General features: G+C 41.5%; 1 non-coding gene across 1 annotated transcript; it reads right to left on the bottom strand.

Annotated features, from left to right (window-relative positions):
* Positions 1–7,891: 7,891 nt before the first annotated feature.
* On the bottom strand, positions 7,892–7,997 carry LOC120109408 (small nucleolar RNA R71). The gene has a single exon (XR_005508282.2). It is a non-coding gene; the product is annotated as a small nucleolar RNA R71 (small nucleolar RNA).
* Between the last annotated feature and the right edge of the window lie 4,377 nt (positions 7,998–12,374).

The raw sequence follows: 12,374 nt of genomic DNA, 5'->3' as shown, positions 1-12,374 counted from the left end.
ATCAGAAGTCCGACTACTTCCATCGTTCGAGCAGCAAGGCAGCTCGACCTCGGAAGTGGGGAAAAATGATAAAGGAAAAAATGGATCGTCCAGCCCACAACTAAAAGGCCGTACAGTTTTGGCCCGGTAAATACCAACGACAATGACTAAACCTTCATCTCGGCCCAGAGCCAGCTTGTCCTCGGAACTCCATCAACTCCGCATATTCGCCAACTCCCCCCACCGAGCTCAGGGAACCTCCGGATAAATGCCGACCTGTCCCGACCAAGTTCGAAATGCCGACCCTAGCAATGCACTGCGTACGCTCCGACCCTCGAGTTCGGAGCGCCCCCTCGAGTACACCTCGGAACCCGAAAAACCGAGCCCTTCCAGCCTACACCAAGCCGGCCTCACTAAATGCCTGACGTAACTACTTAACGAGCTCGGCCTTACCAACAACCACATCCATGCGTAGGCCCACACCCACCTACGTGATCTCACCAACAACAGTTAGACGATACCTTGACTACTCTGGCCATGCCCTGTTGTGACTGTCAATGTCCTACCGTTCTTAAGAACGGGCTGTACCGCATGTCACCTGCCTTCCTGGGCTGCACGCCATTCGGGTCAGAGCCATACCCCCTCATAATGGGAACTGACAGTACCTCCGTCACCCGGGCCACTCCACCGTGGCTATAAATAGCTCGGTCAAGTAATTCCTAAGAGAGGCTCTCTTGGCTGGTCCAAAATTTGCTAGCTCTAACTTGATTGTCGGAGGACCCTCATCGGGAAAATCAGTGAGGCTTTATGCAGGTCCGCGGCCGTCACGCAGGAGTTGGTTCCCATCTTCGCCTCTTTATACCGGCGACTCCCTCGGCTCAACCGGCGTGGTCACCCTCGGGCTAGATTTGAACCCCCAACACCAGCTAATACCATATCATCTACTGCCATTTCAGCACCACTTCAACTACCACGGTAACTACCTAATTGGACCCTTCCATTTGAATTAATGTGTGACGCATCCGACTATGCAATTGGGGCAGTTTAGGGCAACGGCTAGATAAAGTACCTCATGTCATCTATTACGCTAGTAAAGCACTCTCAGATGCACAATTGAACTACACCACCACTGAGAAAGAGTTACTAGCTGTAGTATTTGCGCTAGACAAGTTTCGATCTTGCCTTTTAGGATCCAAGGTTACCGTATTCACTGATCATGCTGCCCTTCGACACCTTCTTGCAAAGAAGGACACCAAACCCCGTCTGATTCGATGGATTCTTTTACTACAAGAATTTGACCTAAAAATTCGTGACAAGAAAGGAACTGCAAATGTCGTAGCAGACCACTTATCTAGGATTCTTCTTGAGCCCTCTAAGAATACCTCACCTTTAAATGATGCTTTCCCAGATGAACAATTATTTGGGGTACAAGGAATGAAAACGCCATGGTTTGCAAACATAGTAAATTACCTGGCCATAGAACGAATTCCTGATGATTGGTCAACTCAAGACAAGAACCGATTCTTTTCACAAGTGAAATTCTATTATTGGGATGATCCCGATCTATTCAAGTATTGTCCCGATCAAGTAATCCGTCGATGTGTCCCCGAATGCGAATTTCAAAGTATTCTTTCATTCTGCCATTCACAAGCTTGTGGGAGACATTTTGGGGGTAGAAAAACTGCAGCAAAAGTTTTACAGAGTGGATTTTATTGGCCCACTCTTTTCAAAGATGCCCATAACTTTTGCCAAACTTGTGAACGGTGCCAACGGATGGGTACCATCTCCCGTAGAGATATGATGCCTCTCAATCCTATTTTAATTGTAGAAATATTTGATGTCTGGGGTATTGACTTTATGGGCCCTTTTCCACCATCCTTTGGTTTCGAATATATTCTTGTAGGGGTTGATTATGTTTCATAATGGGTAGAAGCTGTCGCCACTAAAACTAATGACCACAAGGTTGTGATTAAATTTTTACATGAAAACATCTTTTGTCGTTTTGGCACACCCCGAGCCATCATCAGTGATGGGGGATCTCATTTTTGCAACCGGTCTTTCGAGGCTTTGGCTCGCAAATATAACATCACCCACAAAGTTGCTACCCCATATCATCTCCAAACGAGTGGACAAGTCGAGGTGTCCAATAGGGAGTTAAAACACATCTTAGAGAAAACGGTACGTTCCGATAGGAAAGATTGGTCTCAAAGGATAAATGATGCACTCTGGGCCTATCGTACTGCCTACAAAACTCCTATTGGCATGTCTCCCTACCGATTAGTTTTTGAAAAAGCTTGTCACTTACCGGTAGAACTTGAACATAGAGCTTTCTGGGCTATCAAAAAGTTTAACTTAGAGATGGCAGTAGCTGGTCCTCACCGAAAACTCCAACTAAGTGAACTTGAAGAATTGCGCAATGAGGCTTATGAAAATGCTAAAATTTATAAAGCAAGGACTAAGGCTTTTCATGATAAAAATATTAACCGTAAGTCCTTCGAACCTGGTCAAAAGGTTTGGCTGTTCAATTCAAAGTTGCGACTCTTCCCGGGTAAACTTCGCTCTAGGTGGGATGGACCATTCGTAGTGAAAAAGATTTTTCCTTATGGTGCAGTAGAGATCCAACACCTCAATGGTGGACATATTTTAAAAGTCAATGGTCAAAGGTTAAAACCTTATGTGGACTGTGTTACCGATGGGCAATTGATCGAATCCCTTAATTTGACGAACCCCATTTATCAAAATAATTAAGGATACACCGTGTCTGGCTGAAGACAATAAACTTAGCGCTTGTTGGGAGGCAACCCAATTCTCTTAGATTTTTTTAACATTGAGGACAATGTTAGGTTTAGGTTTGGGGGTATTTTTAAGTATTTTTTTCATTTTTTGTTTTGTTTGCATCTCTTGCATTCGTTTGCACTTCATAATGTCAGTTTTATCAAAAAAAATAAAAAAATAAAAAAAAAATCTTTTAAAAAAATGTGTTCATTTTCATTTTTTATAAAATAATAAAAAAAATTAAAAAAAAGTTTTGTTTTTTTTAAAAAAAACCTCATTTCTATACATTAATGCGAGAATGCTAAACACACAAGGTATATAAAATCTAAAAAGCCCAATGACTAGTCGGAAGTAATACAAATTTAAGTTCTTTTCATTAAGTCTCTCTTAGGGAGTTGTAAGCTAATTAATACTTCGAAATTTCACTACACACTGGCCGACACTTCTAAGGTCTAGGCTCGACATTATATTGATAGTATAGTAGCAACCTTGGACCCTGATGAATCTACTTATCTAATCCCCCCCAAAAAAAAAATCATCAATAATAATGGATTTAGTCAGGAACATCGAAAAGGGCTACCTATTGTCAAAAGTCAAGTGGGTTTGTGATGAGAACTCCGAGCATAAGTCCGTAGGGGAGTCTCGATGCCCGACACCTTATGCCACCTGGTGTGAGAGTTGTCGACTGATTGCTCGTTACACGGAGAAATCACCACAAGAGTAAAAGTGCACAATATATATATAAAAAGGAACAAAAAAAAAACTCTGTATTGACCTTGAAAAAGACAATAGTGTGAAAGCTGTCGTTGTAAAAATTCGAGTAAACTGGAATATTACAGATAAAGCCCGTGAGGTACTAAAGTAAATATCCACAACTCTCGAAATTCTGCAGATAAAATGATTTTGAATCAGTAAACAGGTCCTTTCGACCAATCCTTGGAAACTACTAGTCTTTGCAATATTTTGTTGATCCGAACCTTTAGCTTGTGTACGGTCCAGATTTCACCGAGCACTCCAGTATAAATAAGTCTTACAACTCCCTAACGGAAACTTAATGACTTCAACTTGAATTGCATCTTGACCTAGGATTTGGGCTGACTTAGTAAATAAAACCATGTGTGCTTTGAAATTCTTATCATTTTTGTATCTTAAATTAGATTTTAATAAAACTAAAAAAAAGAGTTTTTGAAATTCTTTACTAGTATGCATTTGGAATTTGATTTTCACTTCATAGATCAATCGATAAAAAATAATAATAATAATAATAAAAGAATAAAAATAATCATAACAATAAATGATTTATTTTAATATTGAAGTTTGCGGGTATCTTCACTGGAAACTCTCACGAGACTATAACTCGTTCACTAGGGAAACCTAGGGGTTTAAAGCCTTGTTGCATATGGTAAATGCAATCGCGATGCCTGCGAAAGTGAGTTAGAGTTTCTTCTTTTCTAATTTTATTTTGCTCGAGGACTAGCAAAATGTAGGTTTGGGGGTGTGATAAGTGCTAAATAATGTACAAATTTATCTATTTTACATAGCACTTATTATTATTGTTATGCACATATTTTAAATATTAACAGAAGAAAATGTGTTTCACCTCTCATTTCATTTTAATAAATTATTAGAGGTAATTCAAGTTTGGTTTAATTTTCTATATTGATTTAGTCTAATGTGTGTGCAGGTCGAGTCACCCCATTCACAAACTAGTCCCAATCTGTTTCATGTGTGGACTACTTTCTCCCACATCTGCATGAAGCTATTCATTCCTTTGTCCATTTCTCCGTGTGCATCAAGCTTCCCAACCTAGCAAAATAGAGGCCTCTCCCATTTTCTCCACGTGTCCAAACTTTCTTTATTTTAGATTCAAAGCCCTTCCAACCTACCCGAATGGACCCAACCACTTTTCTAAAAAAAGGAAGAAGAAATATAAATAATAAAAAAATCACATATCCTACTCATTCCTGTATTCATCTCCCACATCATATTTACTCTCTTCCCCTCCCTGTTTTGGAACATACCGAGTGATCCCTTCCGCATCGGCCCGCGTCCCCGCCTCCTCACGGCTACCTACTTTCCCAGCAAAATAGAGCAAGAAAAAGAACGATCTTCCCCTCCAATCTAGTGCCCGAAGCAGGGGATTTCTCTTCCCAAAAATCGGCAGATCACCCAACCCGATCCTCCATTCCTTCCACTTCCTCCCAACCGATTCACAAATCCAACATCACTCCCTCTGGATCACGTCCAAAAAAAAAAATCCCCTGTTTCAAGATCAAATCCATTCCCAGCCGGCTCCAAACCAGCGCCCAAAGATTTCATCCCAACCAAAATCCTCTCTTTCTTTCCTTCCCAGCAGCCATAGCCAGATCCTCCGCACGTTCCCACTTCTCCCGCGATGCATCCAGCTGGGCATTTTCCGCATCCAAGCATCTGTGGCAACGTCGTCATCCCCGGGTGTTCCGCCATCAGTCAATCTAGCCAGTGACCGAGTGGAAGACCAATCTCATCCGCGATGCAATCTCCCCCGCTTCCGCCCAACTTCCAGCCATCCCGGGCTCACAGATCATCTCCCAAATCCTCTCTTTCCATTCCCCTTCCCAGCACTGAAACAGGGGAGATCTTCTTCCCAAAGCAGCCAGCCAGTGACTTCTTTCCTTCCCAGCACACCGAAGCAAATCGTCCCGGATTTGATCTCCTCCCGCGATGCAATCTTCCCAGCATCCACGGATCTCAACCGCATTCAACCCAGCTTCTTCCAATCCATTTGCAGCCACAGCCATTCCGGGATACGATCACAGCTCCTTCCATTTTCAGGGATCCCAGCACCCAATGCGCCCAGCCGTGTCCGAGATCTCCTCTGCGTGCCAGCCTCTGCAAGGCATACCTACCACGTCCAGCTCCTTCCCCTTTGATTCCGACGCCAAACAGGGGAAAGAGGGATTTGATACGGGGTGCTCTTGAAGATATAAAAGGAGGCCACGGTTGGAAGAAGAGGGGGGAGGCTCTGTTTCGGTGAAGAAGAAGAAGAAGAAAGCCGAGAGAAAGAAATAAAAAAAAAAAGAGAGAGGGGAGGAAAGAGAATATTTTGTGATAGTTTGGGAATAATGGGAGGTGAAGGCTTTCATTTGAAGATGGGAGGTCGTCCGGAAGCCATGTGCGGCTAAACGTCTAGTCTAGGGCTGGATGAAGCCCTAGCAATGTATCAGGGCATTGTAGTTCTTATTTTTATTATTATTTTGGAGCTTGTTTAAATTCTTATTTTCAATGAAATATTCCTTTATGATATTTAAACTTTGAGCATGCTAGTTACTAATCATGTTTGCTAAAGTAGTCTAAGATGATTCATGCCTAGGAAGATGAAGTGTGCTGCATCCTAGATTAGCATACTTAGGTAGACACTTCATGCTACACCGAAGATGGATCTTCCTAACACTCTTTATGATTTTATTTTAAAAGACTTGTGGCCAAATTGCATGCCTCTCCGAAAGACAAAAATTAAGAACACAGTCCTTAATGCAATGCTATGTGGTGGATTCCAAACCCTAGATCTATTTACTCTGATCAATTCCAATTCGCACTCATAGTTTAATTTAGTTAAATCAAGTTAGCAAATCCTTCTTTTTGATTTATTTTTAAAGAAAAATAACTTGTCTCCAATCCCTGTGGACCGACACCCGTAATCACTATCCTACAGGATACGTGCTATTGCGTGGTTTACTTTTAAAATTGAAAGAACCAATCAATTTTTGGCGCCGTTGCCGGAGATTGCTAGCATAGTTATTTTTCCTATCATTAAAAAAAAAATATTATTAATTAATTTAAAAAAAATTTTAAAAAAAACATATGTATGTCTAAAATAAAATAAAAAAATTTATTTTCTATTATTGTTACGTTTTTTATCTCTTTTTTCTCGTTTACTATTTTTTTAAAATTTTCTTTTGATCTTATTTGATCAAGAATCGAAAGAAAAATCTGGGATGATCAAAAAGAGAACTGCTGGAAAAGGAATGCCGTAGAGGTTTGCCAAAAAAAAAAAAAAATTAAACTGCTGGGGAAATTCGCTTTGGTAACCTCTAAACCTTTCTTATTTAAATTAAGTATTAGCTTGAAATTTTGTGGTGATTGTTTGATTTTAATTTCGGCAAAAGTGTGAATGCATGTTTGATACACATACACAAATTAATCCGCACATAGTAAGGGCAATCACCCCAACAAGGTAAGAGCCGGATTTCATCACTGGACTCTTGCCCAACTTAGTGAACTCAATCTCACATAGTGTCACTTTAATTAAAATTAATTAGACGTTGGCTCCTAGGGACATTCGAGCTCAATAGGATGAAGATCACCGAAAGTTGCACCAATTTCGCTCTGTGGCTTAGTTGATGTCTAGGCAAGCTTTGTCCCTATAAGAAAGACAGTTCATCTGTTCGAGGCAAGTGGGTTTTAAGTGGGACCTTTGCGAACGCATCGTGACCCTTCCACTTATCTGGGAGCTTACCTGGTCAACTCGGTTCATTAGACCGGATTGGAGGCTTAGGTGCCCTCTTCAAACCAGTTAGGAGCTGTCTAGTGATTTTAGGACAAAGACTAGGATTGATATGCTTTTCTCTTTTATTGCATGCTTGATTGATCGAGTACTAGTGTATGCAAGGTAGTCATTCTAGAGTAAGAAACCTATTACCTTTTGACCCTGAAATAGAACGAACCCTTAGGAACATTCGAGCTAAGATCAAAACATTAGGATCATCCCCACCTCTTAAGATGGCTGAAGAACAACCCAAACTCCTGAGGGAGTACTTTACTCCCACTATTTACACTTTCCCATCTTGCATTCGATTACCTGAGGTAGCAGCTGTACAATATGAAATAAAGTCTAGTGTGATCCAAATGCTCCCATCTTTTTATGGGCTCACTAACGAAGACCCATACAAACATTTAGATGAATTTCTTGAGATTTGCACCACTGTCAAGATTCAGAACTTCACTGATGATGCCCTAAAACTTAGGTTATTCCCCTTCTCCCTTAAAGATAGAGCCAAACAATGGCTGAATTCTTTAGAAGCTAACTCAATTCGTTCTTGGGATCAAATGCAACAAGAATTCCTTAAAAAATACTTTTCTATAGGAAGAACGAACCAGTTTAGACGTGCCATTACAAGCTTCTCCCAAACCGAGGGAGAAGAATTTCATGAAACTTGGGAGAGATTTCGGGACCTAATCCGTAAATGCCCTCATCATCAAATACCTAAGTGGCAGCTAGTGCAATGTTTTTATGACGGTTTGACTGAACGAAACCGTCAGATGATCGATGCTGCATGCGGGGGGACTTTCATGCTTCGAAATGAGCATGAAGCATGGCAACTATTTGAAAATCTTAATGAAAACTCCCTCCACCATGCTTCATGTTCTCGTCAAGCACCCCCGAATTTTCAAAGAAAAGGGGCCATTTGTGAAATAAGTCATTCTATGGACCTGTCTAGCAAGGTAGATGCATTGTCCCATAAGATTGACCAACTAATGATAGGAGGACATGTCGTTAGCTCTTCCCAAGCACAAGTGTGTGCTATCTGTTCTAGCCCATCGCATCCTATTCATGAGTGCCCCTCAGCACCCCAATATCCCGAACTCGTGCAAGAACACATCAATGCTGCCCAAACACAGCCCAGACCGGGTAATGATCCATTTTCCAATACCTATAATCCGGGATGGCGGAATCATCCAAATTTTTTTTGGAGGCAGCAAGCTTCTAATACCTCCCAACCCTTCTCCCAAAATTTTCAAAACCCTCAGAATTTCCATCTCTACCGTCCCTCCACTCAATTTCAGCATCCTCCGCCTCCAACCCAAAGAAATACAGCCTTTGAGGAGAAGGTGTTGACTGTCCTTCAAGGTTTGGAGGCAAACACACAACTATTGCACTCTCACACGCAATCAATTGCTAAGCTAGAATTCCAAATAGGTCAACTAGCTAATGCATTAAACAAGTGAGAGGAAGGTAAGCTTCCAAGTCAACCAATGAGTAATCCTAGGGGACAATACGTGGCTCAAGAAACTCAACTAAATCATGAGCAAGCCAATGCTTTGACTACCCTAAAGAGTGGACGTATAATAGATAATAAGGTTGGGGAGGGTAATAATAAGGAAGGAAAAGAAGAAGAGAAGAATGTATCACATGAAAACCCAAAACCTTCTTCAGCTAGTCCACCATCTACCACAACCCACATTCCAAAGGCTCCATTTCCTGAAGCACTTAATGCACCCTCTCCCTTTGGCAAGAAGGGAACTTCATTCGAAGAGATGATGGAGGTCTTCAAACAAGTTAAAATCAACCTCCCACTCCTTGATGCTATCAAACAAGTTTCCTCCTATGCCAAATTTCTCAAAGACCTTTGCACCCAAAAGCGGAAATCTAGAACACATGTGCCTAAAAAGGTCCTCCTAACTGAGCAGGTAAGTTCCATTCTCCAACACAACACCCCTCCAAAATTTAAAGATCCTGGCGCTCCCACTATTTCCTGTGTCATAGGAGATAACTTCATTGAACGAGCACTTTTAGATCTAGGGGCAAGTGTGAATCTTCTACCCTATTCAGTCTATGAAAAATTTGGGTTGGGTGAATTGAAACCTACCTCGGTATCTTTACAATTGGCTGATCGATCGGTGAAGATGCCAAGGGGGATGATTGAAGATGTTCTTATCAAGGTAGACAAATTCTATTTTCCAGTAGATTTTATCGTCCTTGACATGGAACATGTGCCCAACCTTAAAAAACAAATCCCTATGATTCTTGGTCGTCCCTTTTTAGCTACAGCCAATGCATGTATCAACTGTAGAACTGGGGCAATGGATATATCATTTGGGAACATGAAAATTAAGTTGAATGTGTTTCATGCCGCTGACCAACATGTGAGAGAAGACGGGTGTTGCCTAATTGATGAAATGGATGATCTTGTAGAGGAAGCCCTTCTCTATATCTTAGCAGATGACCCCCTAGAGGCATGCTTGGCCCATTTTGACATTGACAACTTTGACTTAGACAAGGCCATAGAAGAAGTCAACATCTTACTCGACAATCAATCTCCCATGAGTTCCCTTCCTTGGAAGATCCGACCTGAACCTCTTCCCCCCATTGCTAGCGCACCACTTTGTCCTTCCATTGATTCTCCACCTAAACTCGAGTTGAAGCCACTTCCGACAACTCTTAAGTATGCCTTTCTAGGACCAGAAGATACCCTTCCTGTAATCATCGCAGCCAACTTATCTACTGAACAGGAGGGTAAACTTTTAAGGGTGCTAGAAGAGAATAAACATGCCATAGGATGGTCTGTAGCCGATTTGAAAGGGGTTGACCCCTCCGTTTGTATGCATCGAATTCATCTCGAAGATGATGCAAAGCCCACCCGAGAAATGCAAAGAAGACTCAATCCTAACATGAAGGAGGTAGTCAAGAAAGAAGTGGTGAAGTTATTAGATGCCGGAATCATTTATCTAATTTCTGATAGTAAGTGGGTGAGTCCGACACAAGTGGTACCCAAGAAATCAGGTATCACTGTGGTTGAAAATACGGAAGGAGAATTGATACAAACACGCACAACCACGGGTTGGCGTGTGTGCATTGACTACAGAAAACTTAATTCAATGACTAGGAAGGACCATTTCCCTCTACCTTTCATAGATCAAATTTTGGAACGGTTGGCTGGTCAAGGTTTCTACTGTTTCTTAGATGGTTATTCTGGATATAATCAAGTACCTGTCTACCCGGACGATCAAGAGAAAACCACCTTTACTTGCCCATTTGGGACATTTGCATATAGGAGGATGCCTTTTGGACTATGCAATGCACCCGCAACCTTTCAACGATGCATGATGGCCATTTTTTCAGATATGGTGGAAAACTTTCTAGAAGTGTTCATTGATGATTTTTCAGTTTTTGGCCTATCTTTTGATGATTGTCTGAACAATTTGACCTTAGTTTTGAAAAGATGTAAGGAGACCAACCTAGTATTAAGTTGGGAAAAGAGCCATTTCATGGTTCAAAAAGGCATAGTTTTAGGACACGTCGTGTCCAAGAGGGGCATTGAAGTAGATAAAGCCAAAGTCGATCTTATTTCCAATCTCCCTCCACCCAAAACTGTGAAACAAATCCGATCATTCCTTGGCCATGCTGGTTTCTACCGTCGCTTCATTCAGGATTTCAGCAAGATTTCCAAACCCTTGTGCAATCTTCTTGCCAAGGACACTCCCTTTGTCTTTGATGTAGCATGCAAAGAAGCATTTGAAAATCTTCGCTCGAAATTGACCACTGCACCTATCATACGGCCTCCTAATTGGACCCTTCCATTTGAATCAATGTGTGACGCATCCGACTATGCAATTGGGGCAGTTTTAGGGCAACGGCTAGATAAAGTACCTCATGTCATCTATTACGCTAGTAAAGCACTCTCAGATGCACAATTGAACTACACCACCACTGAGAAAGAGTTACTAGCTGTAGTATTTGCGCTAGACAAGTTTCGATCTTACCTTTTAGGATCCAAGGTTACCGTATTCACTGATCATGCTGCCCTTCGACACCTTCTTGCAAAGAAGGACACCAAACCCCGTCTGATTCGATGAATTCTTTTACTACAAGAATTTGACCTAGAAATTCGTGACAAGAAAGGAACTGCAAATATCGTAGCAGACCACTTATCTAGGATTCTTCTTGAGCCCTCTAAGAATACCTCACCTTTACATGATGCTTTCCCAGATGAACAATTATTTAGGGTACAAGGAATGAAAACGCCATGGTTTGCAAACATAGTAAATTACCTGGCCATAGGACGAATTCCTGATGATTGGTCAACTCAAGACAAGAACCGATTCTTTTCACAAGTGAAATTCTATTATTGGGATGATCCCGATCTATTCAAGTATTGTCCCGATCAAGTAATCCGTCGATGTGTCCCCGAATGCGAATTTCAAAGTATTCTTTCATTCTGCCATTCACAAGCTTGTGGGAGACATTTTGGGGGTAGAAAAACTGCAGCAAAAGTTTTACAGAGTGGATTTTATTGGCCCACTCTTTTCAAAGATGCCCATAACTTTTGCCAAACTTGTGAACGGTGCCAACGGATGGGTACCATCTCCCGTAGAGATATGATGCCTCTCAATCCTATTTTAATTGTAGAAATATCTGATGTCTGGGGTATTAACTTTATGGGCCCTTTTCCACCATCCTTTGGTTTCGAATATATTCTTGTAGGGGTTGATTATGTTTCAAAATGGGTAGAAGCTGTCGCCACTAAAACTAATGACCACAAGGTTGTGATTAAATTTTTACATGAAAACATCTTTTGTCGTTTTGGCAGACCCCGAGCCATCATCAGTGATGGGGGATCTCATTTTTGCAACCGGTCTTTCGAGGCTTTGGCTCGCAAATATAACATCACCCACAAAGTTGCTACCCCATATCATCCCCAAACGAGTGGACAAGTCGAGGTGTCCAATAGGGAGTTAAAACACATCTTAGAGAAAACGGTACATTCCGATAGGAAAGATTGGTCTCAAAGGATAAATGATGCACTCTGGGCCTATCGTACTGCCTACAAAACTCCTATTGGCATGTCTCCCTACCGATT

This window comes from Phoenix dactylifera, chromosome 1, assembly GCF_051530095.1.
Source record: "Phoenix dactylifera cultivar Ajwa chromosome 1, Ajwa_hap1_PhDact_Kaust_v1.1, whole genome shotgun sequence".
Classification (NCBI taxonomy): domain Eukaryota; kingdom Viridiplantae; phylum Streptophyta; class Magnoliopsida; order Arecales; family Arecaceae; genus Phoenix; species Phoenix dactylifera.
This window is presented reverse-complemented; position numbering and strand designations above follow the sequence as displayed.